We start from the raw sequence: 6837 nt of genomic DNA on the forward strand, positions 1-6837 counted from the left end.
CCCCAGAAGGTGTCTCTCTTCAACGCCCCCAACGAGAACCATATCACCAAGTGCCTCATGGCAAAAGGTATCAATCAGGTAACTCCCATCATTAAGACCAACATCGCTACTGCTCCTTCATTGTTAAATTGTGTTGATGATAGTGATGTTGGGGAACTTAATGAGCATGATCTTGACAAGTTTCTGTGCACTATTAAGGGAGAACCCAAGAAGCACTTTGTTGCTCTCTTGGAACAACTAGTGAGGCCACTGACCTCATTGAGTCTCATGAGGAGACCATCTCCGAGCTTCAGTGACACAGTCGTGACTATGCCGATGAAATTTCTGAATTATCTACTGCTCTAGAAAAGGAGCGCACTCTTCGTTTGGCTCTTGAGGAGTCATATAACGATGACTGCGCTAAAATGCAAAAGAAACTAGATCATGATGTTGTTCTTACTCGTATGCTTAAGTCTGAAAAGTATGCTCTTGGGGTTGGCCATGACAGACTCAAAGAGGAGTTTGACACACTTGACAAGGCCCACAAGGTCTTGAAAGGTGTTCATTTCTCTCTGAAAGAGTCTCATGATCAACTCCAAGCAAAGCTTACCAAGGAGATCTCTACTTGTCCTCCCTTTGTGTTAATTGATAATGCTTGTGCAACTAATCCCTGTTGTGAGCATGTACATCTTGTGGAGGAAAATGCCAAGTTAAAGGAGAAACTTGAGAAGGGCCTTGTGGCATGCATACAAGGTGAGAAGAGCCTGAACGACCTCTTGAGCACTCAAAAAGGTGTTGTAGGAAAGGAGGGACTTGGACTTACCTCCAAGTCAAAAGGTAAAAGGAGGAACGGGAACAAACGATCTCCTACCCTCATGGACATCTTTGTCAAAGAGGGTGAGGGGACTCAGAAGGTGAACAGGAACAAGGTGGACTATGGAAACCTCAAGAAGGGCAAAACCATTCCTACTAACAGAGCCGACAAACTCAATTCTTCTTATGTCTTATGTTGTGCTAGTGATGGGCATGTTTATGCCAGATTTGTTGGTTCCTACGATGAGTATATTGAATGGGCTATCTGGGTTCCTAAGACCCTTGTCTCTAACATGAAAGGACCCATTAAAAATGGGTACCTAAAACCAAGCCTTGATCTATTGCAGGAGTTTGCTTCCGGTGGGGTGTCATGGTTGCTCGATAGTGGAGCAAAAAATCATATGACTGGAAGCAAGGACTTAGTGGTGGATGTGCATCCTTCTCCATCTATGCCCACCCATGTCCAATTCGTCGATGCATCCTCGTTAAAGGTATTGGGATTTGGTAAGGTGGTCGTCTCTCAAGAGTTATCTATTGAGAAGGTCATGCTTGTCGAGTCACTTGCCTACAATTTACTTTCGGTTCGTCAACTTGCAATTATGGGTTTTTCCACATTCTTTAATCTTGATACTGTGGTCCTCCTGAGGAGCAAGACTCTTAAAGTAGCCTATGTTCGATATTTCGAAAATGGTCTCTATGTGGTGAACTTCTCAAAGCGACCCACTAAGACCGCGACATGTTTAATGGCTAAAGTTGATGTGGGCTGGCTTTGGCATCGCCGTTTAGCTCATGTCAATATGAGATATTTGCAAAGTCTTCTGACAGGGGACCATATTCGTGGACTAACAAATGTGAGTTTTGCTAAAGATCGTGTTTGCAGTGCCTGCATTGAAGGAAAGATTCATGAAACTGCTCATCGTCCAACGACTCTTATCTACACTAAGAGGCCATTGGAGCTTCTCCATATGGATCTGTTTGGCCCTCCATCATTTGATAGTCTTGGAGGCAGAAAGTATTGCTTGGTCATTGTTGACGACTACTCAACATATACCTGGGTATATTTCTTCAAAAAGAAGAGTGAAACTCAACAAACTGTCATCAACTTTGCTCATGAAGCCCAACGTCAACATGAAGCAAAGATCTTGATGATTAGAAGTGACAACGGCACCGAGTTCAAGAACTACACCTTGGATGAGTTTCTAGGTGATGAGGGAATAAAACACCAATATTCTGCACCATATACCCCTCAACAAAACGGCGTGGCAGAAAGGAAGAACCGGACCTTGATAGACGCTGCAAGGACAATGATGGCAGAATTCAAATCTCCATATAACTTCTGGGCAGAGGCCATCAACACAGCATGTCATGCATCCAATCGGCTCTATATCCGCAAAGGCTTGAGCAAGACTCCGTATGAGATTCTAACTGGAAACAAACCCAATCTCAAGTACTTCCGGGTATTCGGTTGTAAGTGTTTCATTCTCAAGAAAGGTGCACGTTTAGCTAAATTTGATTCTAGAGCACATGAGGGCATCTTTGTTGGTTATGCTACAAACTCTCATGCTTACTGTGTCCTCAACAAGTCCACCGGACTCATTGAGGAGACATGTAATGTGGAGTTTGATGAAAATAATGGCTCCCAAGTGGAGCAAAGTGGTCTTTGTGATGTAGGTGATGAAATTCCTCCCCAAGCCATAAGAAAAATGGGGATTGGTCAAATACTCCCCATTGAGGAAACCCTTGTGGCCGAAGGAGAAAGACAATGCTCTACTCAAGTGGAGCCATCACCTCCACAAGCCCCACACGCTTCCTATGAACAAAGAGAAGACTCTCAACAAAATGAACAAGCTCAAGGTCAAGATAAATTGCCCAACAATGATGATGTGTCTCATGATATTCAAGCACTCTCCCAAGACTCCGAACCTGCTCATGATCAAGATCAAGTGCAACCACGAGATCCAGACCAAGTAGAAGCACAAGATCAAGATGAAGAGCAACCACAAATACAAGAACAAACTAGTGAACCTGCTCAAGTCGAAGGACAAGATGATCAGGATACTGTCTCACAATTCCCTTCTGCAGCACCAACAGCCGGTGCCAAGGGAGGCTCAAGACGCAAGGGCAAGCAAAGTAAACAAGTCGATGCTCCCCCGTTATCCAATGAAGAACTCTTGGAGCGTCGAGCAGCCAAGATTGCGAACAAGCTGAGAGTCAAGTCACATCTTATGAAGAATGTACTTGGCAGTTTGAAAAGGGGAGTATCCACCCGTCAACAGATTTGGAATTATTGTGAGCATCACGCGTTTGTTTCGTATTGTGAACCTCAACAGGTACAGGAAGCGCTCGATGATGAGGATTGGCTTATGGCCATGCATGAAGAACTTAACAACTTCGAGCGCAACCAAGTCCGGGATTTAGTGCCTAGGCCAACGGAGGAACATAATGTCATCGGGGCCAAATGGATATTCAAGAACAACCAAGATGCCAATGGGATTGTGATTCGAAACAAGGCAAGATTGGTGGCTCAAGGCTACTCCCAAGTCGAGGGTATCGGCTACGGTGAAACCTTTGCCCCTGTTGCTCATCTAGAATCTATTCGCATGTTGCTTGCATTTGCTTCTCATCATAACTTTAAATTACAACAAATGGATGTGAAAAGTGCCTTTCTTAATGGTCCTTTAAATGAGTTGGTCTATGTCAAACAACCCCCGGGATTCGAACATCCCAAGCTCCCCAATCATGTGTACAAACTTAATAAGGCACTCTATGGCCTTAAACAAGCCCCACGTGCGTGGTATGAGTATCTTACTGAGTTGTTACAAGATCGTGGGTTTGAAATTGGGAAGATAGATCCCACTCTTTTTACTAAGAGGGTTAAAGGGGATTTGTTCATATGCCAACTATATGTTGATGATATTATCTTTGGCTCTCCTAAAATTTCCTTCAATGAAGAATTTGCTGCACTAATGACTGAGAAATTTGAGATGTCCATGATGGGAGAGTTGAAGTTCTTCCTCGGGTTCGAGATTAAACAAGGCCTAGAAGGGACCTTCATCAAACAAGCCAAGTACACTCAAGACATGCTCAAACGGTTCGAGCTCGAAGATGTCAAAACGGTCAAGATCCCCATGCCAACAAGATGCAAGCTTGACAGTGATCCCAATGGTAAAGCAGTGGATCAAAAGGTATATCGCTCCATGATTGGATCACTCCTTTACCTTTGTGCATCTAGACCGGATATTATGTTGAGTGTAGGGATATGTGCACGGTTTCAATCCGCACCAAAAGAAAGTCATTATATGGCTGTTAAGCGAATCTTTCGATATTTGGCTCATACCCCAAACTTTGGTCTTTGGTATACCAAAGGAGCAAACTTCAATCTAGTTGGCTATTCTGACTCAGATTGGGCAGGAGATTGTGTGGAGAGGAAGTCAACTTCTGGAGGATGCCAATTCCTTGGTCGCTCATTGGTAAGTTGGTCTTCAAAGAAGCAGAATTGCGTCTCTCTATCATCCACCGAAGCTGAGTATGTGGCAGCTGCAAGTTGTTGTGCACAATTGTTATGGATGAGGCAAACTTTAAAGGATTACGGTGTCACTTGTGACAAAGTGCCTCTTCTATGTGACAATCAAAGTGCTATCAATATTTCCCTCAACCCAGTGCAACATAGCAAAACCAAGCATATTGATATTCGTCATCACTTCATTCGTGAACATATCAAGCTAGGTGATATTGAGGTTCACTTCATCCACACTGAAGAGCAACTTGCAGATATTTTCACTAAGCCTCTAGATGAAGCAAGGTTCCGGGAGTTAAGGCATGAGCTAAATATCATTGATTCAAGTAATGTGGATTGAAGCTAGGCATGTTGCACCTCACTATGCATTCTATCTTGGTCTAGATGTAGGCATGGACATAGGGGGAGTGTTGTTCTCTCAATGAACTTTTCCTCCCCCCATTATGCATAAATCGATCTAGTCTTTCACTTTAGCCATTGTCAAATGGCACTTGTGCTTCAAAGACGAGCATTGGTCATGAACCCAAGGATAATTCTTCGCGGTGTCATACCTTTTTCTCAAACATAGGTGGCCTCGGCCACCCCCCCCCCCACCTTTCTCTCATATCGGAGAAAGGATATAAAATGACAAGTCAGTATATATTTCTGGTGCTATCTTCTTTTTCCACTTACTTGTCATTTGCCCACGTTCTTCTCTTCTCCTAGGTCCCGTTGTGACATTTGTAGCGGTACTACCGCCAGGACCCCAGCGATACTACCGCTGGGGATAGCGGTACTACCGCCAGGATCCCAATCTACCACGACCTAACTAGGAAATTTTTAGGGCTGTCTCAGGGGGAGCGGTACTACCGCCAGGGGGAGCGGTACTACCGCCAGGACCCCAGCGTTACTACCGCTGCAGCCAACGGTACTACCGCCAGGTAGCGGTACTACCGCCAGGACCACAGCGGTACTACCGCTGGCCCGTACCCCTTGGGCTATATAAAGGAGGGGGAGCCCGTTTTTTTGCTGCCTCTTTCTTCTTCCTCGCGGCTCCTCCCTCCCCAACCCCGAACTCCTCCTATTTCGATCTCTATACGTGGAGCTCCTTCTCTCCGTTGAGTTGGAGGGTTTGCTTCACTTCTCCTTCCTCCTCCAAGTGCCATGGACCCCGGTAAAGCTCCTCTCCTTCTTCTCTTGGTTGATGTTCTTGTTCTAGGGTTAGGAGCATTGGTGGTTTGGATCATGTCTTTGGTATTGTGCCTTGTTCTTGGATGGCATGAAGGAGATATTTGAGGGGAGTGTAGGTCCTATGAATCTTTGCTGTTTATTTTGCCATGCCCTAGGATTTACTTGTTTTAGATCAAGCACTTAAACTATGTTTGGATTAGATCTAAAACTTGCTCTCTCTTGACTAGGCATGTGCTTATTTAGATGGTACTTGTGATCCTCTTGTGATTAGGGCTGTGGTGGAGTTCTTAATGTTCATACACAGCCCATGCCCCTCGTAAAATTCGTGTAGCCATATCTATGGGGTCTATTTTTATTACAGATCTGAAAATCAAACCCGAGCGGTACTACCGCCAAGGGTAGAGGTACTACCGCTAGGACACCAGCGGTACTACCGCCAGGGGTAGCGGTACTACCGCTAGGACCCCAGCGGTACTACCGCCAGGAGGACTCTCTGTGTACTTTCTCGTGTGCTTGGCAATGAGTGTTTACTTTTCTGTTTTTTTCTTGTTCATTGCCTTGACTCCTCTTTGTCGCTCGTTTTCGGTGTGTGTTTTGTGTCACAGGTGGTGCTCGCCGCTCGAACCCCCCACGGGACACACAGTCAAAGCATTATCGCAACCCAGAGGCTCCAGAGGGCTCCGCCACTTCAGGTCTGCAACCCAAAAAGAAGGCCTTCAAGAAGACCGCTCACAAGGACAAGGGGCTCAACGTTCGCACCATGCCCCCTAAGGATTTTCTGCGGTTCCGCACCCAAAACCACTATCTCCAAGAGCGGGCTGTGATCAAGAATGTCGAGCATGTGTGGACAAGGGATCACTGCAGGATCTACCGTGATATCATCAACCATTTCAAGAAGAACTTTGTCCCCGTTTAGTGGATTGACCTGGCTCACCTTCAGCGAAACATGGACTACTTTGGTGACGCTCTCTCTCTGATTGACAAACTGGGCATCAAGGAAATCATCTCTTTCAAGACAGACTTTGACCCCAATGTTGTTGCCCAGTTCTATGTCACGGTTCACTTCTCTCCTGATGACGAGCGCTCCATGGTGTGGATGACTGGGACTCAGAAGATGACCGGTTCCTGGCGTGAATTCATGGCATTCCTCAAGGTTGATTTCCAGGGAGCTGACACTCCACTTGGGTCGCGTCCTCATGCTGCAGCTTCCACTGATAGGGCCTCCGCCAAGGAAAGATTGCAGCTACTCTATGTGAAGAAGGGTGTGCTCCCCAGGCATCTGGACATCATGCATCGGATCTTCCGCAACACCCACTTTCCTCGCATTGGCAACTTCGGCGAGGTACATGGCTCTCTAG

The sequence above is a fragment of the Hordeum vulgare genome, chromosome 4H, assembly GCF_904849725.1.
Source record: "Hordeum vulgare subsp. vulgare chromosome 4H, MorexV3_pseudomolecules_assembly, whole genome shotgun sequence".
NCBI classification, from domain to species: Eukaryota; Viridiplantae; Streptophyta; class Magnoliopsida; order Poales; family Poaceae; genus Hordeum; species Hordeum vulgare.